The sequence below is a fragment of the Aethalodelphis obliquidens genome, unplaced genomic scaffold (assembly GCF_003676395.1).
Source record: "Aethalodelphis obliquidens isolate GAN/ISIS:26980383/991018 unplaced genomic scaffold, ASM367639v1 scaffold12, whole genome shotgun sequence".
Taxonomy (NCBI): Eukaryota; Metazoa; Chordata; class Mammalia; order Artiodactyla; family Delphinidae; genus Aethalodelphis; species Aethalodelphis obliquidens.
Genome location: NW_020837956.1, coordinates 23,614,926 through 23,636,300, shown reverse-complemented (window position 1 = coordinate 23,636,300; position 21,375 = coordinate 23,614,926). Strand labels below are relative to the sequence as shown.

General features: G+C 43.6%; 1 protein-coding gene across 2 annotated transcripts in view; it reads right to left on the bottom strand.

Annotated features, from left to right (window-relative positions):
* KIF3C (kinesin family member 3C) overlaps positions 1-20,506 on the bottom strand; it is a 76,972-nt gene extending 56,466 nt beyond the window's left edge. Inside the window, exon 1 of one of the 2 annotated variants that reach the window (XM_027113644.1) lies at positions 20,437-20,506. The gene's annotated coding sequence lies outside the window, so the exon portion shown is untranslated. The remainder of the gene's footprint in view (positions 1-20,436) is intronic. The other variant, XM_027113646.1, reaches the window with a different exon arrangement.
* Positions 20,507-21,375: the final 869 nt, after the last annotated feature.

Here is a 21,375-nt window from a genome sequence, read left to right as displayed (position 1 = left end):
CCCAGGCAGCCGGTCAGGGTCCTAGCATGAAGCATCCGTGGCTTCAGGCCTACTCACACCCCTGCTCTTTCACACATAACCTAATGCCACTTCTTTCCCTTTGTCAACTTGTGAGCCCACCACACCTTCATCCTTCCCCCAGCTTCCTAGGTGAACTATGTCAAGTTTAGAGTTGGGGAGGAGTGAGTGTTAGAAGTTGGGCCTCTGAGAGCAGCGAGTGGTGAGAAAAGAGACCTCAGGTCCACCCACCATGCACTTGAGACAGACATGGCTGGGCACTGGCTGTGAGTATGTGCAAGCGTTTGCTGTCAGGTCTGTGCATGGCTGTGTATGCAAGTCGGGGTTTACATAGTAACCCTCCGGGATTGCTCCAGCCAGGAGGCCTAGAATGTCTGCAACTGCTTGCCCATTCTCATTCAGGTTGGTATATGCCTGTCTGGCCATGAAAGTTGCCTCCTTCAATGCGGTGCCTTTGTGGAGTGCACTATCTGAACCACTGTACCTGGTGGCCCTGGGTAAAGATCCCTAAAACCTCTCCTTTGGGCTTCCCTGGTGGCGCAGTGGTTGAGAGTCCGCCTGCCGATGCAGGGGATGTGGGTTCGTGCCCTGGTCTGGGAAGATCCCACATGCCGTGGAGCGGCTGGGCCCGTGAGCCATGGCCGCTGAGCCTGCGCGTCCGGAGGCTGTGCTCCGCACCGGGAGAGGCCACAACAGTGAGAGGCCCGCGTACCGCAAAAAAACCCAACCAAACAACAACAAAAACCCCTCTCCTTCTTCCTGAGGAAAAACCCCTCCCAGTCACCTGAGAAACAATAGGTAGAGGTATCAAATCTATTTTCTTTCCACACCTTCCTGAATGCTAGTTATATGATACATGTCTCAAAGTCTCCATGCCAACTTTTCCACACAGTACCAGGAGGAGCTCTGTGGGCGTAGATGAGCAACCCCTACTGGCTACCTACATCCCTGCGGCCAGGCCACCTCATACAGCAGTCGGAGCCTCCTCCGTCCCTCATACCTGACCACCCAGAAGCCTCCTTCTTCCTTCCGACACCTTCTCTCCCAGGATAGCACAGTCGTCAGTCTTTGTATAGTTCACACTGTTGCTAACAAGTGACAGGAGACCTCAGCCTAGCATGGCCCCTTCCTAGGACCCTCTCTTTTGCATTGTGCAGATGCTGGGCCTCCAAGAAGGAACTGCCTTTTATGCTTTAATATTCAAAGGCTCATCTTTCCATTACATCTTTTTCCTTTTTTTTTTTTAAACTAACAAATCTATGTTGAGCAACTACTGTCTATCATGTGCTGGCTAGATGCCAGCAATATTTCAATGAACAAAATATATATATAAATATATACTGGACTTCCCTGGTGACACATTGGTTAAGAATACGCCTACCAATGCAGGAGACACGGGTTTGAGCCCTGGTTCGGGAAGATCCCACATGCTGCAGAGCAACTAAGCCTGTGCACCACAACTACTGAGCCTGCACTCTAGAGCCCGCAAGCCAAAACTACTGAGCCCACGTGCCACAACTACTGAAGCCCGCATGTTCTAGGGCCCACACGCCACAACTACTGAGCCTGTGAGCCACAATTACTAAGCCCACGTGCTGCAACTACTGAAGCCCGCGGGCCTACAGCCCGTGCTCCGCAACAAGAGAAGCCACTGTGATGAGAAGCCCACGCACCACAATGAAGAGTAGCCCCCGCTCGCCGCAACTAGAGAAAGCCTACGTGCAGCAACGAAGACCCAATGCAGCCAAAAAAAAAAAATTTATATATATATATGTATATATATACTTTTATGTCTTTATCTATTACATCAGGTTTTTAAAGCAACCTAAGGACAATTGCCTTTACCAAATATTTTCTCCTCCCTGTGTTCACTGTCAAGGTAAATCTTTGCCCTCCAAAACTAAGTTCAAATAGCAAAGAGATTGGAAGGTACACACCACCAAATTGTTATCAATGGTGTCTTTATGGGTGGCTTTAAACGCCCTTTGTTTCTGTATTTTCTCAAATATCAACAATTGTTATTTTTGTAAAGAAAAAAATAATAGAAGTTACTTTAAAACAAACAAAACCTCAGTTTAAATATCCCCTCCTCAGAGACACCTTCCTGATCACCCATTTCTCCAGTATGACTTAGGAACCCTCTTCTGGACACACAGCACCCTGCTCTTCCCTCTCTCCTCACCCATAGGAGAAGCACAGAAACCATTAGTGTGTGCTTCCTCCCTTGGACTGTGAACTGAAGGGCAGGGACCACGTCTTATTCATTTCTGAGTCCCCAGCCCCAAATTATTGGTGCCCAGGAGGAGTGCAGAAAGTATCTATTCAGTGAACAAATGGATGAAGTTATCGTCATGGCCTAGGAAACACCACTGAGGTCCAGGGGCTAGACCTCCAGCAGTGAAGAAGGCAGTGGATCTCACTGAAACACACCCTCTCAGGGTCCAGGTCAGACTAGAAAGGAAATTTGATGCTGAACCCTCTGAGATGGGGCTAAGGCCTCTTAAGTCTTCCGAGTGAGTATGGGAGGGGGAGGTTTACAGAACTTGAGGTGTAGTTGAGCCTGTGGGAAGGAATTCAGTAATCCTAGGTGAGGAGTGTCACAGTTTGAAATGATCTATTGATTTGTTTAATTTTCAGTTACATGGTAACCCTCATTAGTGTGTGCACTCCATGAGGATAGAGATCTTATCTGACTTGTATCACAAGGGCTTGGACCAACGCCTGCTGCATGGATGGCACTCAATAAATATTTGTTGAATTAATATTGAATGAATAAACTCACTCTAAACCCAACTCATGAGGGAGAGACCAGATACAGCATTATTCATTCATCCTGTAAAATATAATTGACAATAGGCCTGAAGAAACCCCAGTCAGCACGTTCTTTACTCTGTGGGAAGGCGGAGTTTAGAAGCCAAAAGTAGATCTGAGAGTTGCTTGGTAAATACAGAGTCGGACAAAGTGACTTGGAAGATCTTAAGAGATTGTGTCACTGAGCTGTGGCACCCCGATGAGTCATGCTTTCCCACATGGGGACAGACGTCCCTTGCCAAACAGGATCCTGCCTTGCCCAACGCTGCCATCCCTTTCCTGTCACTGTAGGGGAAACACTGACAGTCTGTCCTCCCCCATTCTTCCTTCTCTGTGCTCCTTATCAGTAATAATGCCTCAGTCCTTTAGGCTTGATCTCATGTTACAGTGTTGAGGATTACACAGTGTCCCTTATTGGTTACATTTTCCACTGTGGCTTCCCAGGGAGATTTCAGCCACAATTTCACATAACCTGCTCAAGAAAAACAATCCTAGACCCCAGATCAAAACTTTCCACTAACTGAGCTGCATAGTCACTGGACCTCAGTTTCTCTATCTTTAAAAGATGAAATAATAGAAAATTTTCATGTATCTCACAGAGCTGTGAAGCCAAAGAAATTGAAGACTGTGAATATGAGAGGCTTAGAAGTTGTGCTTTGACCCTTACAATTAAAGTTCTATACCAGATTTGCCATTAATGAGCTACATGACATTAAGTCATTTTTATGAGGTACTTAGCCCAGTGTCTTGTTCTTAATAAGCCTTCACGAGATATGATACGATAAATCAGATTTTATGGCTCTATGACCATGGGATGAACTGAGACACCTCCCACTTTCCCAAGGAGAATGCTTGAGGAAAAGTAGTCGGTTGCTTTTCAGGTAGCTATTGTACTATCGCTTTGTTGAGTGCGTATAAACTTGAAACCAGGGACTTCCCTCGTGATCCAGTGGTTAAGACTCCTTGCTCCCAATGCAGGGGGCCCAGATTCGATCCCTGGTCAGGGAACTAGTTCCTGCATGCTGCAACTAAGGATCCCACAGGCCGCAACGAAGATCCCACACACGGCAACGAAGATCACGCCTGCGACAACTAAGACCCGGCACAGCCAAATAAATAAATAAATAATTTAAAAACCAAAACCAAAACCAAAAAACCTTGAGACCATAGTTGAATGGTTTGGGAAAAAAGGAGGAATTTCAAATTAAGTTGCATAGTGGGAGAGATGCAGAGAAGAGACCTGACAATAGGGTAGCAAGGGAGAAAACTTTGGGCGGAAGAACAGGTCTAGCCAGTCAAATGGAGGGATATAATTAAGTTTTTCATTGTGGTGTGTGAAGTAATCCTCTTCTCCATCTTCCCATGAAGCCTTCAATAAAATCTTATTAATCATAGGTATTGTTGAATTTGAATGTATTGGGGAGGATACAAACAAAGTGCTCAGGCTGGCCTTGATGTTTAGAGGGAGTGAGAGCAAAGTCAATCATCAATTTAAAAATGAGGAGGTGAATTTATGACCCTATGGGCTCTTCCATTTCTAATGTTCTATGATTCTATATGTGTAAGAGACAGAATGTTCCCAGGAAATTCTGATGCAGTAGGTTGGGGTGGGGCTTGGGAATTCCCATTAAAAAAAATTTCCTCAGGTGATTATGATGCATACTAGCATTGGGTATCATTGTACACATGTTCATCATCTTCTAGTCAAATGTTTAATCACCTACAGAAAAATCACCCTCATCCCCAATCTCCAGCATGTCACATTGCTGACAAAAGCAACTGGGGTGTGATCAGAGAATATAAATTTACATTAATATTATTCTAAGTAAAACATGTTTACAAAAACAATGTTGTATCCATGGAGGAAAGCATGTAACAAACGGCGCTGGGACAATCGAATAGCCACACACAAAAGAATGCTGTTGGACCCCTACCTCACACCATATTAAAAAAAATTAACTTAAAATGGATCATATAACACACCACTGTAAAGCAATTATACTCCAATAAAGATGTTAAAAAATAAATAAATAAAATGGATCATAGACTTAGATGTAGGAGCCAAAACTATAAAGCACTTCAAAGACAAAATAGGAGTGAATCTTCTTGATCTTGTATTAGGCAATGCTTTGTTTAGACATGATACTAAAAGCATAAGTGAGAGGGGAGAAAAAAAGGTAAATTAGACTCTATCAAAATTTAAAATGTTTGTGCTTCAGTGGATACCATCAAGAAAGTGAAAAGAAAACATAGAGAATAGGAGAAAATATTTGCAAATCATATATCTAATAAGAGACTGCATAAATAGCTCTTATAATTTAAAAAGACAACACAGGGCTTCCCTGGTGGCGCAGTGGTTGGGAGTCCACCTGCCGATGCAGGGGACACGGGTTCATGCCCTGGTCCGGGAAGATCCCACATGCCGCGGAGTGGCTGGGCCCATGAGCCATGGCGGCTGGGCCTGCGCGTCCGGAGCCTGTGCTCCACGGCGGGAGAGGCCGCAGCAGTGAGAGCCCGTGTACCGCAAAAAATAAATAAATAAATAAATAAAAAGACAACACAAGTCAAAACTAGGCAAAAGTTTTGAATATACATTTCTCCAAAGAAGATACATAAATGGCAATAAGCACATGAAAAGATGCTCAACATCATTAATCACTAGGTAAACGCCAATCCAAACCACTGTAAGATATTACTTCACCCATTAGCACAGCTAAAATAAGACAGACAAAATAACTTGTGTTGCTGAGGATGTGGAGAAACTAGAATGCTTATATGCTGCTAGTAGGAATTTAAATGGTGTGGCTACTTTGGAAAATAGTTTGGCAATTCCTCAGAAAGTTAAACAGGAAGTTACCATATGGCTCAGCCGTTCCATTCCCAGGTATGTACCCAAGATAACTGAAACACATGTCCCACAAAAATTTGTACGTAAATGTTCACAGCAGCATAGCTCATAATAACCAAAAGTAGAAACAACACAAAGGTACATCAATGATGAATATATAAATAAAATGTGGTATTTCCACAGAATGAAATATTATTCATCTGCTACAACATGCAAAAACCTTAAAAATATTATGTTAAGTGAAAGAAGCCAGTCACAAAAGTCCATATAGTGTATGATTCTATTTATATGAAATGTCCAGAATAGGCAAATTCACAGAGACAAAAAGTAGATTAGTGGATGGTAGGGGTTAAAGGAAGGTTGTGGGGGGAATTGGGGCTGGGAAATGATGCTTAATGGATACAGTTTCTTTGGGGGTGATGAAGATGGTTTAAAATAAGATGGTGGCAATAGTTGCACAACTCTGTGACTATACTAAAAACCACTGAATTGTATATGTTAATAGATGAATTTTGTGGTGTGTGAATGATATCTCAATAAAGGTGTTTTTAAAAAATGTTGCCTATACCATATGACCATACAAAAAGTTCTTATACAAAATGGAGCATTTTAGGGCTTCCCTGGTGGCGCAGTGGTTGACAGTCCGCCTGCCGATGCAGGGGACACGGGTTCGTGCCCCGGTCCAGGAAGATCCCACGTGCCGTGGAGCGGCTGGGCCCGTGACCCATGGCTGCTGAGCCTGCGCGTCTGGAGCCTGTGCTCCGCAACGGAAGAGGCCACAACAGTGAGAGGCCCGCGTATTGAAAAAAAAAAAAAAAAAAAAAAAATGGAGCATTTTAGATTATGCATTCCATTGCTCAACCGACAACACACACTCTATTAGTCAGGACTTCTTTTGCAAGTGGCAGAAATCCAGTTTAAACTGGTTTAAGAAAAGAATAGAATGTATTGGCTCATGTAGCTGAAAATTACAGGGGTTGCTGGCTTTAGGCATAGCCAAATCTAGAGACTCAAATGATGTAATCCATCTTTCCATCCCTCAGCTCTGCCTTCCTCTGTGTTGGCTTCATTCTCAGGCAGACTCTCCCCAAGTGATGGCAGGATGGCCACCAGTGAATATGGGATTACAACCTAATTTAGCAGGGAAAGAAAATGTGTTTCCCAACAAAAATCCAGGATTAGACTTTGACTGTTGTGGCCTGGGTCATGTGTGTGGAAAGGGGGGCATATTGGCCCAGCATTATGGTAGGGGACAAACTATAGTGAGTTACTGTTGAAGCTTTCAATTTCAGAATTGGATTATCTAGAACAAGTCACCTTTGGGTGTTTTGGAAAAGAAAGATGGATACTTGGAACTAACATTAATTCACTTAAACAAATGGATCAAAACTCTTAATTTAAAAAAATAGATTGCTAAAGTGGCAGATAAGCGTAATGCTTGGCATTTGGCATTTTGATTCTTGCTAGGCACTAGACAAGTTTTTCATGATACCTTTGTAAACAAAGACTGGATAATTGAGTTAGTTGGAGTCACGTTTCATTGATCAGCCATTTCCAGAAAGGACTGACGAATGAGTCAACCTAGTAGATCTTGGTGGGTCACAGAGATCTGCTCTTAGTGCTGACCTGGTTGACCTGTTTATTAACTACTTAGATACAGATACAGAAATCATGCTTATTAGATGGAGAGAGGTTACAGGACTAAGCGCAGTTAATACATTCGATGACAGAGGCAAGATTCAAAATAATTTTCTTTTAATTTTTCTTTAGGATAATTTCAAACATTCACAGATTTAGACATTATAGTATAATAAACCCTATCTACCAATCATCCAGCTTCAACAATTTTCAACTCATGGTCCATCTTGTTTCTCCTATTCTCCCACCCCAACTTCCCTTCCCTCATTTTATTTTGAAGCAAATCCCAGACATCCTATTTGTTAAAAACAAAATTCGAACACTATTATCACACCTAAAAAGAAAACTCAGTAATTTCTTGATCATAAAATATCCATTTTTCAAATTTCCAATTGTCTCACAAATATTAAAAAAAGTATTTTTTGCAGTTTATTTGTTCAAATCAGGATCTAAACAAAGTCTATATACTGTAATTGGTTGATATGTTAGGTCTCTTTTATTCTACCAGTTGCCCTCTCTGCCACTTTTTACCTTGCAATTTATTTGTTAATGAACAAAATAATCTTGATAACAAAATGACAGTAGAGATAAACAGAGGTAATACTAAAATTAAATCTTATAAAGTCAGCTGTAACAGTACAAAATGCTGGAGACACCTGCAGTTCGTGAATAAAGGTCTAGGATTTTCAGTTGGCCACAAACCTAAAATAGTCAACACTATGATATAGTTGCCAAAGTCCCAATATATACTCAGGTTACATTAACCCCAGTATGTACGCACACCACAAGATGTGGTGGGTCTTTTCTACCATACCAAGTCAAATCCTGCCTGGAATATTGTCCTGATTGTGGCTCCCAATACAGTTATTCAGAGAGACTGAAAACTGGCACACTTAGACAAAGCCCTGATCCTGGTAAGAGAGCTGAAACACACTTCCTTTGGCCAGAGAGCAGCTGGAGAGAAGGGAGTGGGAGAGCTAGCTGTTTATCTGGGTGTGTGACTCAAGGCAGAGAGGGTCCTTAGAAACTGGGTATCCACAAGGAGATGGTGCTGGGAGAAGGAACATTCTTCTGGAACACTCACATTCAGGAGTTTTGAAGCTAAAGAAAGGGAAGAAGAAGCTCATTAGTTAGTGGGCGACACAGAAATAATCAGGTGTGACTACATGGTGGTAGCCAAGGGAACAAATTAAGAGTGTGTAGAATCATGGCATCAGGACAGTGGTGTAGTGTGGTCTGGGCTGGCAGATGATCAGAAAACGACTGGCCCATGTGGGAATTATGGGAAAGTAGGTCTGAGTACCCAGAAATGAGACACAAGAGCTGGGGCAGTACTTGGTTTCAGGCCTGAAAACTTTGATGTCAGTCCAATTTGAGCAGAAGCCAATCCCCAGGCAGAGTGAAGGAAACTGATGGGTGTTGTGCACCTACTAAGTGCTATACATACAGAACATTGTCTGACCCTCACAATAAACCTGCAAGGTAGGTATTTTATTCCTACTTTACAGACATAAAAACTGAGGCTTGGGACTTCCTTGGTGGTCCAGTGGTTAAGAATCCACCTTCCAGGATTTCCCTGGTGGTGCAGTGGTTCAGAATCTGCCTGCCAATGCAGGGGACACGGGTTCGATCCCTGGTCCGGGAAGATCCACATGCCGTGGAGCAACTAAGCCAGTGAGCCACAACTACTGAAGCCAACGCGCCTAGAGCCCGTGCTCTGCAACAAGGGAAACCACTACAATGATACGCCCATGCACCGCAACGAAGAGTAGCCCCCACTCATCGCAACTAGAGAAAGAGTGCAGGCAGCAACGAAAACCCATCGCAGCCAAAAGTAAACAAACAAAATAAATAAGTTTAAAAAAGAATCCACCTTCCAATGCAGGGGACGCAGGTTTGATCCCTGGTCGGAGAACTAAGATCCCACATGCCACAGGGCAACTAAGCCTGTGCCGTAACTACAGAGCCCATGCAGCACAACTAGAGAGCCCGCATGTCGCAACTACTGAGCCTGTAGACTGTAACTACTGAGCCCACGGGCCCTGGAGCCTGGGCGCCACACCTAGAGAGAAGCCCACGCACAGCAACTAAGAGACCATGCGCTGCAACTAAGACCCGACGCAGCCAAAAAATAAACAAATAAATAAATATTTTTTAAAAACCAAAAATCTGAGGCTCATAGAGGTCAGTTACTAGCCCAAGGTCATGAATGCCTAAGTGGCAGGGCCAGGATTCAGAACAGGCTGGCCTGGAGGCCAGAAGGATAGAGCTGACATGGGGGAAAAGCTAACCTTAGTGACTTAGCCATGGGGTCAATGCCAGGGCACCAACACCTGGGGAATATATCGTGTCAGCACTTGCTGTAGCTTCACATCTAGACCAAGAAATGGGTATAATAAGAGGACAATGGGGAGGGATGGGCTGGGATTTGGGGGTTAATAGATGCAAACTGTCATATATAGAATGGATAAACAACAAGGTCCCGCTGTATAGCACAGGGAACTATATTCAATATCCTGGGACAAACGATAATGGAAAAGAATATAAAAAAATGTATATACATGTATAATTGAGACACTTTACTGCACAGCAGAAATGAACACAACACTGTAAATCGAATATACATGAATTTAAAATATTAATTAAAAAAAAAAAGAGGACATTGAGCATTCTCCACAAAAACACGGACCAAGAATTTGGTCTTCATGTCGCCCCAGCCCTGGGCTCTTCTGGGTTTGAGCCTAGGCGTGGAATCCTCTTCTATAGGAGAGGAGAGATGTCTTTGTATTTTCCTCTGCTTTCCTCCTAAAGCAAATCCCAGAGTCACCAAGCAAAGGAAGACTATCTTTGGTAGACGGTGGGAGATGCTGGGGCCCAGCTCATCCTTTCTACCCAGGGATAGATTCCTGAGCCCTGTCCGTATCTCCAACAGCTCGGGGGTGGTCTTCAGCTCCCTTCAGAGCTGACAGGGGCAGTGCAAGGGTGGGAACCCCAGGTAAGAGTCAGGGAGCAAGAAGCCACCCACTGAAGAGGATGCTGGGATGGGGCAGGGCTGGGCTGGCCCAACCAGTTCAGCCCAGCCAGGAAAGGGCAAGTCAGATCTGGCTCAGCAAGGGCCACTGGGTGGGGGCGTGGTGCTGACTCAGGGCCTGGCAAGTCAGGTGACAGCCAAGGACAGCTGTTGCCTGGGTGTTTTTAGAAAACTGGCTGCCAAAGGCTCTCTCATGGGCTGCTTCTGCACCTACTCAGAAGCAGGCAGAGAAAATGGGGGCATCTTCTTTATAATAAGCTGTAGGCGTGGGGAATTAATAACCCGACCATACCCTGTTGATTCTTGCTTTAATGTACCTAGAGAACAGGAGCAGAAATTAGTCGAGTCTTCTGAATTCCCTTTGAATCCTTTGAAAATCACTGATCTGTTCCCCTTAGATCTTTTTAGGTACCTTGCCAGGAATCCAGTGCAGAGGTTAAGAGAGCAGGTGCTGAAGTCAGGAGGGCCTGGGATCAAAACCCAACTTTATCACTTATTATTTGTATGACTTTGATCAAGTTTCTTAAATTAAAACAAAACATACTTTTTTTTTTTTTTTTTTTTTTTTTTTTTGCGGTACGCGGGCCTATCACTGTTGTGGCCTCTCCCGTTGCGGAGCAACAGGCTCCGGACGCGCAGGCTCAGCGGCCATGGCTCACGGGCCCAGCCGCTCCATGGCATGTGGGATCTTCCCGGACCGCGGCACGAACCCGTGTCCCCTGCATCGGTAGGCGGACTCTCAACCACTGCGCCACCAGGGAAGCCCAAAACATACTTTTAATTATGGAAAAATTCAAATATATACGTTAGACATAACAGTATGAATTTCCATATACCTGTTACCCAGCTTGAACAATTATCGACCCATGGGCAACTTGTCTCATCCACATCCTACTCATCTACCTCCCTCCAATTATTTTAAAGGAGATCCCAGGCATCATCTCACTCCATCCCTCTTTATTCCTTTAAACTCTTGTTTCCTCATTTGAAAATGGGGATTATAATAATCCCCACCTCAGAGTATTAATGTGAGGTCATGCATGTAAAGGGCCAGCACAATGTAGGAACTCAGTAAATGATAACTTATAGTATTAGATTAAAATATAAAAATAAGAAATGTCTCTGCTACCCTCCCATCTCTCTGCCTGTGCCCTTCTTTCCTCTTGGTGACCCTTCCTTCTATCTGAGGACTCTCTCCCCTGGTCAGTACTAGGTCCAGTGCTGACATCACAAAAGGGTTAGGATGACTGCCCAGCTGTCCAGGCCTCAGGATGGGCTGGGAGTACAGGGTGCTTGAGCCCGAGGGAGGGAGCTGGAGGAAGGCAGTGGAGACACAGGGAAGAGGGATCAAAAGTACAGCAGCCTGGGAATTCCCTGGAGGCCCAGTGGTTAGGACTCTGTGCTTTCACTGCTGAGGGCCGGGGCTCAATCCCTGGTCGGGGAACTAAGATCCCACAAGCTGTGCTGTGCAGCCAAAAAAAACAGTACAGCAGCCTTGGGAGAGAGACCGGCAGACAGGGGCAAAGTTTGAGCAGGTCCAAGTGGCAAGGGCAGCAGAAGATAGGAAAGAGAAAGTGGATATGGTGAGAATATCAGGCAAAGTTGGAGTCACCCTAGGAGTTCTACCAGAAACAAGCGTGTCCGTCAGGAATCCTGGTTGCAGCACAGTCTGACTTTGGCAAATAGAAGCAGAAAATAAATTTACTGAAGGGCTACTGGGAAGCTCTCAGAATTACTGGGGAGGCTGGAGAACCAGGCTAAGGAATTGGGGCACAGAAACAGGCCACACATGCAGTCTGTTGAGGCCAGACAATGAGGTCATCACTGCCCTCTCTAGACACTAAAGAGATTCTGCAGCCGGCAGCAGGGCCAGCATTGGACGGAGGATACACCTAGCTCTGGGGCCCACGGGTGCCCTGGAAACCAGGTGCTCCTGCTGTACCCCACTGCCTTCTCAGTACACACCCCACTGCGCCTGCTTCTTTGTGTCCTAAGCCCCTGTGTCAAGGTTTTGGGCTGGTGCTTGAGACTGGTAGAGCCCCACTCATGTCCCCACAGCCTAGCTGTGTGTTTGGGGGTGCAGTGGGGGTGGGTGCTGGGGAGGAGAAGATAGTGGGAGGAGGGCTCTGCATACTGAAAACTCACGGTGGAGAGTTTCTTAGTCAAAGAAGGGGGTTCGGGCTTCCCTGGTGGCGCAGTGGTTGGGAGTCCGCCTGCCAATGCAGGGGACACGGGTTCGTGCCCCGGTCCGGGAAGATCCCACATGCCGTGGAGCGGCTGGGCCCGTGAGCCATGGCCGCTGAGCCTGCGCGTCCGGAGCCTGTGCTCCGCAACGGGAGAGGCCACAGCAGTGGGAGGCCCGCGTACTGGAAAAAAAAAAAAAAGAAAAAAAAAAGAAGGGGGTTTAAGGCTGGGCAGCCAAAGACCTGTCAAATGTCCATTACACAAGGAAGGGAGTGTGAATATGGGTGAGGGGTGGCGGACTGGCACTGGTAAGAACAAGGCAAAGAAACAGGATCTCCATGTGGCTGTCAGGGACACCAGAGCCCTGAGGTAGGGCAAAGGGTAGTGGAATGCTGGATGCACAAGCTACATGGGAGAGAGCCTCGCTTCCTCCTGGGGGTATTTTGGACAAAAGAGATGGCTGAGCTCAGATATTATCTTGGCAGTGTCTAATTCAATTGGTATGTAGCATGAGGGCTTTTGATACCCTGCGCTTCTACCCTCTCTCTGGCTCTGGGAAAGAGGTGGGGCAGCCTGCAAATAACTGGGTGCTTAGTCTGAAAAGCTGGGACCAGACAGGGTTGGGCAAGGGCTGACAAGGGACAGCTGAGAGCAGAGTACAAGCTTTGTGAACAGGCAATTCCATGAAGTCTGAGCTTCCGTGATCAAATAAATGTGATCAAATCAATCTGCCACAAATTTTAAAATCTGCATGACTATTGTTACACTATGTGTCAGTTAGGCATAAAAGCAAACAGCCAGAATCTGTGTTCTTTTTATCAAACCAAACCAAATATTTAGGGGTTTTCCCCCTCACTTTACTATTATTCTGATATCTATAAGGAGTATCAATCAATATCAGTTTCCTCTATCTCCATGTACAATGTTAATCCCTTCCTCACTTTTTTAAAAGTCCTTGTTTATTTATTATTATTTTTGCTGTGCAAACATCACCACCACTTATTTCCAGAACATTTTTATCACCGCAAAAAGAAATCCATACCCACTAAGCAGCTGCTCCCATTTCCCCCAGCAACCATTAATCTGCTTCGTGTTTCTGTGAGATTGCGTATTCTGGACATTTCATGTAAACGGAATCACACTTTATTCCTTTTCATACATGTGAAAATAGAATATTTTCATACTTATGAATCATATAATATGGCCTTTGGTGACTGGCTTCTTTCATGTAGTGTGATGTTACGGTGCATCTGTGTTGTAGCATGTATCAGTACTTTATTAAAATAATATTTTGTTTATCCATTTGTCAGTTAATGGACATTTGTGTTGTTTCCATCTTTTAGTTATTGTGAATAGTCCTGCTAAGAACATTTATGTACAAGTTTTTGTTGAGCACCTGTTTTCACTTCTTTTGGATGTATACCCAGGAATGAAATTATGAGGTCACATGGTAATTTTATGTTAATTTACTAAGGAACTACTAAACTGTTTTCCACAGTGTCTGTACTATTTAACATTTCCACCAGCAATGAATAAGAGTTCCAATTTCTCCACATCCTTGTCAACACTTGTTATTTTCCCTTTATTATAGCTATCCAAGTGGATGTGGAGTAGTATCTCACTGTGGTTTAAATTTGCATTTCTTAATGACTAATGATGTTGAGCATCTTTTCACATACTTGTTGGCCATTTGTACATCTTCTTTGAAAAAATGTCTGAAAAGACATTTTCTGACATGAAATGATCTGAAGAGACGTTTTTAATTTATGTATTATTAATTTATTTTTTGGCCATTCTGTGTGGCTTGTGGGATTTTAGTTCCCCAACCAGGGATTGAACCTGGGCCATGGCAGTGAAAGCGCTGAATCCTAACCACTGGACCACCAGGGAATTCCCCCTCTTGTTTTATCTCATTTTATATTTTTCCCTTCTTCCCTTCTCAATGTCCTCTCCCTCCACAGGTTCCCTCTCTAATGTTGGATGGGTGTTATTAAATACCTATGAAACTTCATAAAACATAGTTTTGCATTTTTTTTTTTTTTAGTTTTGCATGTTTTTAATTTACATGAATGGCATTGTACTATAACTCAGTTTGTTTCCTTTGTTTCAGTTTTCTATGTTGCTGAATGTGTAGCTAGTTAGTAGTTTAATATTGCTATAAGGTATTCAATAGCATGTGGGGTAAGCCATGGGCGGGCCTGCTATAGGCCCAATAGTACACCAGGAATTTTCTTTTCTTTTCTTTTGAAGTATTATTTTAAAAACATATTTGTGAAAAAAAAAAACATATTTGTGTATATATGTATTTATTTATTTGGCTGCGCCAGGTCTTAGTTGCAGCATGCTGGATCTTTGTTGCGGCATGCGGGCTCTTAGTTGTGGCATGTAGGGCCTTAGTTGCGGCATGCGGAATCCAGCTCCCCGACCAGGGATCGAACCCAGGCCCCCTGCACTGGGAGCACGGAGTCTTAACCACTGGACCACCAGGGAAGTCCCCAACAGGAGTTTTCTTACGTGGTAGATGGTAGACCCTTGAATGCTGACCCAGCCCCTCCCCAAGCCTAATCTTACAAAAACTTAGTCCTGACTGAACTCATTAGACAAGTTTTCTCCCTCTGAAAAGCCTGCTCTGATCACCAGAATTGGGGCATGTTTCTGTGGGGAACTAGGAAGGCATTGTTCTTTGCAAGTTTGCTAATTTATTAGTAAACTGAAGTGATAACAAACTTGACCTGGGTCTGAGTTTTCATATTAGCCAATTTTCAAACCCAAGCCAACTCTTTATCACCTGGACTAACCACCAGGGAATTCCCCGGGAAGGCAGTTTCCTCTCAGTCAGGTACCAAACCACCTCAGCCTTACAGAGTATCCCAACTGGCCCTTACTACTATAATAAGGTAATAGCCTGATCTGGGCATTTTCACAGGGTTATGTTATCAACTCAAGCACAGTGTTCAATTATGGATGCCACGCTCGAAAACGGACACGTTTTCGTCTGCCACCAAATCAGAATGGTGGCACTAACAGTTATCTGAGGGTCATCTTATTTGAAGAGGGTTAGTTTGGAGCAGTTTAGAGGAAAATACCAATGCTATCTTTAGATAGTTGAAGAGTTGTCAAGTGAATATAGGGGAAGGTTTATTCTGTGTTGCTCCAGAGGACAGAATTAAAACAAGTTGATGATATAACATGGAAGCACACTTAGACTCAGTGCACTCTTCCGTCAGAAATATCCAGCCCTGCAAACAGCAATCAGCCCTGCAATCAGCCTTCTTGGCATCAGCAGCTCACTGGCAGTGTTCACACAGAGGCTGGACAGGCCATACGTTGGTTTCCGCATTTCTTCACAGAGCAGAAATCAGTTTAGATGACTTCCAAACTTTTTTCTAATGCAGACACAATTCAACCTAATTAATATTCATTGAGCCCCTATTACATGCAAGATACTGGGCTGGGTATTATAGGAGATACAACAGTGCTTCCTTAGATGGTTTACATCTTATGGGGGAAGAGAATTAGTGTTTAATGAACCACTTGTTCTCCTGCCAGGTTCTTTGCATAGATTAGTTTAATCTTTACAATAGCTTGAATTTCACAGCTACTGATAACCTCAGTTTCCAGATGAGGAAACTGATGTTCGGAATGCTAAGAAATGGTCTAAGATGACCCAGCTAAAATGAGATGGAACAACGATTCAAGATCAGATCACTGTGGGGACTTCCGTGGTGGTGCAGTGGTTAAGAGTCCACTTGCCAATGCAGGGGACATGGGTTCAAGCCCTGGTCCGGGAAGATCCCACATGCTGTGGAGCAACTAAGCCTGTGTGCCACGACTACTGAGCCTGTGTGCCACAACTACTGAAGTCCACGTGCCTAGAGCTCGTGATCCGCAACAAGAGAAGCCACCTCAATGAGAAGCCCGTGCACCGCAACGAAGAGTAGCCCCTGCTCGCCGCAACTAGAGAAAGCCCGTGTGCAGCAATGAAGACCCAACACAGACAAAAATAAAAAAAAAAAAAAAATCAGATCATTGTGACTCCATTATACCGTGCCATGAGTCTACGAATTTATGTTAAGTGTAGCTTCATACTTCTTGTCTTGGCAAAGGGTTAAAGCATTCCCCTCTTGTCATTGTCTTTTTAAGTCTGATGAATCCTCTAGGTCTTGATGCTTGAGATACAGTTTTCTGGAGAGATATCTAAGTTTCTGTTCCATTGGGGTTCCAAGTCTTTCCTTGAGCAGACCTCTTTCCTCACTTTGCCAATGCTCCCCTGGGTTCTGCCTTTAGGAAGTGCTTTTTTTCTCCAACTCTATTCTGCCCTAACTTTTAGTGGCTTCTAGGGTTTTTTCCAATCGTCTCAGGCATGTCAAGTTGCCAAAACCTGTGCTCTCTGCCCTTTTCTCTCTCTCAGTTTACCTAAAGCCTTTTTTGCTCTTCAGAGCTCTGACCGCTGCTACAATAAATACCCCAGTTTTCCTTTGACAGCGGAAGTGTGCCTTATAGCCCTCTTTTGTATTGATCCATCTGGGGGTTTACTATGCACCTCTTCATGTTAAAAAAGAACCACTATGTTTGTTCATTTCTTGGTGCTCTCCATTTTCTAAGTAAAAAATGAATGAGCAGTTATTACTTTAATATATAGTTGAATAGCCAATTATTAGCAAATAATCATCCTTTGCCTTAGATGATTCTTTTGTTTTCCTTTAGATATTAAAAAAAGAGATTAACTTACACATTTACATTTTAATATGTAAATGTAAATATACAGTTCCTAGTGTGGTTAGGGCTCCTGCTTGACCGATAATCACTTTTAGAAGAGGCATAGAGTTGCAAAGATGGATTTAGGGGAAGGTTTTCCCTTCTAGGAGATCCCTATAGATTAACAGAATGCATTACTTGTCTCAAAACTATGAGATTTTTTTTTAACTTATGTCCCTCTAGATTTGCTTTTTTCAGCAAGCCAATGATCCCCAAACAGAAAAAGTTTTCTCAGTTCTTGTGGTGGTAATAACATTTCTGAACATTAACTAAAGGCCAAACATTATGTCTTATTTCATCCTCACTCAACCCTATAGTAGTTTTTATCTTGTTCCTACTTTATAGATGAGGAAACAGGTTTAGAGAGGTTAAGTAACTTACCCAAGGTCTCTAACAAAGTGACAGATATAGAATCTTAGGTCCAGCCAACTCAAGGCCCATGTTTATAACTACTGTGCTGGACCAATTGCTCCAACAGAAGTGAATAGAGATTCATCCGCTGGAGTTGATGGTGGGAAGTTTTTTTTTTAGGGGGCAGTTGTCTGCTGCCTTCAGCCATTGTATTTCTTTCTTTTGGTCTCCTTTTGATGATTCCATTAAATCTTCACAGCTTGTCAGTTCCAATTCTTGTTTCTCCCTGTTTTAATATTTCATTCTCCTTCTGACCTATTCCTGTTCTTGGTTCAACTTCCTTTGGCACCATGTTTTGTCCAGGATGGCTTGTTGCTTTGATCATTTATAAGTATTCTAAATTTACTTGTAATTTTCTGCTTTCTTTTTCCTTATGGTGCAATTCATTGCTCTTATCTCTTAGTAATAATAGTAATCATTTATATTTGCATAGTGTTTTACAGTATAAAAAGTACATTTACTTGCATTATCTTATTTAATTTTTAAAACAGTCTCATGAGGTACTATATTCTTTTGATGTATGAGGCTTAGTGAGGTTAAATGAATCACAGAGCTAGTCAGTAGCACAATTGGTTTTTTTAAAATTTTTATTTATTTTTGGCTGTGTTGCATCTTTGTTGCTGCACTCCGGCTTTCTCTAGTTGCGGCGAGCGGAGGCTACTCTTTGTTGTGGTGCACGGGCTTCCCATTGCGGTGGCTTCTCTTGCTGGGAGCACGGACTCCAGACGCGTGGGCTTCAGTAGTTGTGGTTCGCAGACTCAGTACTTGTGGCTTGCGGGCTCTAGAGCGCAGGCTCAGTATTTGTGGCGCATGGGCCCAGTTGCTCTGCGGAATGTGGGATCCTTCTGGACCAGGGCTCGAACCCGTGTCCCCTGCATTGGCAGGCGGATTCTTAACCACTGGGCCACTAGGGAAGCCCACACAGTTGGTTCTTGAGTCTATGTTCTCTGATTCCAAGTTAAGTGTTCATTCCACTATATCACAGTTGCTCCATTAGTACTAACAGTATTTCTTGTTCATAGAAATAAACTCTAAAATGGAGTTAGGTGAGTTCTTCATGTATTTTCTAAAATTAATAAAATATTGCTCCAAAGGTATTATCTTCCCATTCACTTCTCTTGAATTTTCAATCCCTCCCCACTCCCAGCATTTTGAAAGTTTCTCCAAATTAGTACTGTTTTCCAGGAAAAAAAAAAAAAAGTGAATCTATCTCTGAATTTCATTTGCTTTTTCCTTCACTAAACATGTTTTGATGTTCTGATATATTCAAGGCACTGTGCAAAGTGATGTATGCAATAGTCACAGCCCTCAAGGATATTCCAGTTTGAGAAAATACGATATGTACATAAATGTCTTTCAGAAAATGTAGAAAATGTGTCATAAGAAATGTCTAAATAAAGAGTTGTGGGAAGAAGAATATCCACGTAGCTATTCACCAAAATGCTAATAGTCGTTATCTCTGGGGTAGAATTTTTAAGAATTAAAATTTTTGTTTTGCTTATCTGCAGGTTTTAAGTTTCTAAAAGTAAATATGTATTATTTGTGGAAATGAGAAGGAGGAAACATACTTGATTTTTTAGCGCTAGGGAGTTCAAAGGTGGAACAAGTTCCTTCTTAGAGAGTGTGCTGAGGAAGACAGGCTATGGTGAGGACATTTAAGTTGAAGGGATGTGGGTGGGATAAGCAGCGGTGTGCACTTTGCATGGAGAGAACCACAGTAAACTAAGCATGAAATCAAGAAGATACAGAGTAACTGTGAGAAAGATGAGTAGTTCAGCCTGTCTAGAGACTAGTATGTGGAAGATAGATAGGGTAGGAAATAAAGTTTGTTGGCTAGGGCCTGGCGCTCCTTAAGTGCCAGGTGAGGAGGCCAGCATTTCAGAACTGAGATATTCCTGCAGACTACAACAAACACATCCAATGTGCTGGGGAAGGCTCATGGGGCAGTAATTCTCTAACAGGAGGTAGGACTAAATCAAGATATGAAGGCAGAGCAGAATATTGGCAGGCTATGGTGATAAGAACAGTGGTAGCCTCTGGGCAATCAGTACTTAGCATCAGGAAGGCCAAACAAAGACCTTCCTCTAAGAAGGCCCTGGGGAAGAATGAGAGTGTGAACACAGGAACTAGGCAGTAGTAAATAGGCAAAGTCCCAGGAACTGGAGCGGTAGGTTTTACAGCAATGTGATGACTTAGCAGTGGGGCTGCCATTCAAGGGAAGACTTCATTCTTTTTTTTTTTTTTTTAAATTAATTAATTAATTTTCGGCTACGTTGGGTCTTCGTTGCTGCACGCGGGCTTTCTCTAGTTGCGGCGAGCAGGGGCTACTCTTTGTTGCGGTGCGCGGGCTTCTCATTGCAGTGGCTTCTCTTGTTGTGTAGCACAGGCTGTAGGTGCGCGGGCTTCAGTAGTCATGGCACGTGGGCTCAGTAGTTGTGGCTCATGGGCTCTAGAGCACAGGCTCAGTAGTTGTGGCACATGGGCTTAGTTGTTCCGCAGCATATGGAATCTTCCCGGACCAGGGATCAAACCCGTGTCCCCTGCATTGGCAGGCAGATTCTTAACAACTGTGCCACCAGGAAGTCCCTGGGAAGACTTCACTCTTAACAATAACAGAGAGAGCAAGGGGCAGAGAGATTAAAGAGGAAGAAATCAGGGAGAGAGACTGGGAAATACATGTGGGAAGAATGATAAAGACAATCCTGAGTCACTATCTTTTCACGCAGGGATTTCTTACATGTTGTAGAGGCAGGTCCTGAAAGTTGAAGCTGAAGACTGGAACCATGAACTGGCCAGCTGTGCACTTTCTAGAAAAATACAGAGACAATACCTTAATTACTGGTATGAACATATAAATATACCTATTTTCTTTCTTGGCTTTGCACATATTTGGACTAGATTCTGTACAGAGCAATTCTTTTTTTTTGCGGTATGCGGGCCTACTCACTGTTGTGGCCTCTCCCATTGTGAACACAGGCTCTGGACGCACAGGCCCAGCAGCCATGGCTCACGGGCCTAGCTGCTCTGCGGCATGTAGGATCTTCCCAGACCGGGGCACGAACTCGCGTCCCCTGCACCGGCAGGCGGACTCTCAACCACTATGCCACCAAGGAAGCCCTGTACAGAGCAATTTTAAAAGCAGGTATAAGCTCCAAGCTACTACTACTAAATTGGCATTTTCTTTCACTGTTTCAATTATTATCAAATATTACTTCGCAACTCTAGGTATACCTTTAGGCCTACATGGACTCCCATTTTATTCTTATTTTCTAGAGTCAGAGATCATGCCTGATCACTCTAGTGGCCTTCAGTGGTAGACAGGGCTTGAGGTTTAGGCCTCACTGCAGCAAAACCTTTAATTAATTTTAGGGAAGCCAAACATTAAGTACTTGCTGAGCCTTCCAATTCTCGCCTTCTTGCAGTATGATGTCCTGTAGAGGTGTTCTTCCCTTTTCCCTTGCGCATGTAGTGGCTGGCTCTGCCACTGCCAGTGTGACCTCTGGCAAGTCCCTAACCTCCCTGAGCCTTAGACTCATCTGTAAATTACGTGCAGGAGTTGAATTATGACTTAAAGATATTACAGCTCTAAACTTCTAGGATCCTGATACAATACTAAATAAACTTCATTAATAGTATAATTAATTACTAAAGTTCCAGAATATTGAGTGCATGGAGA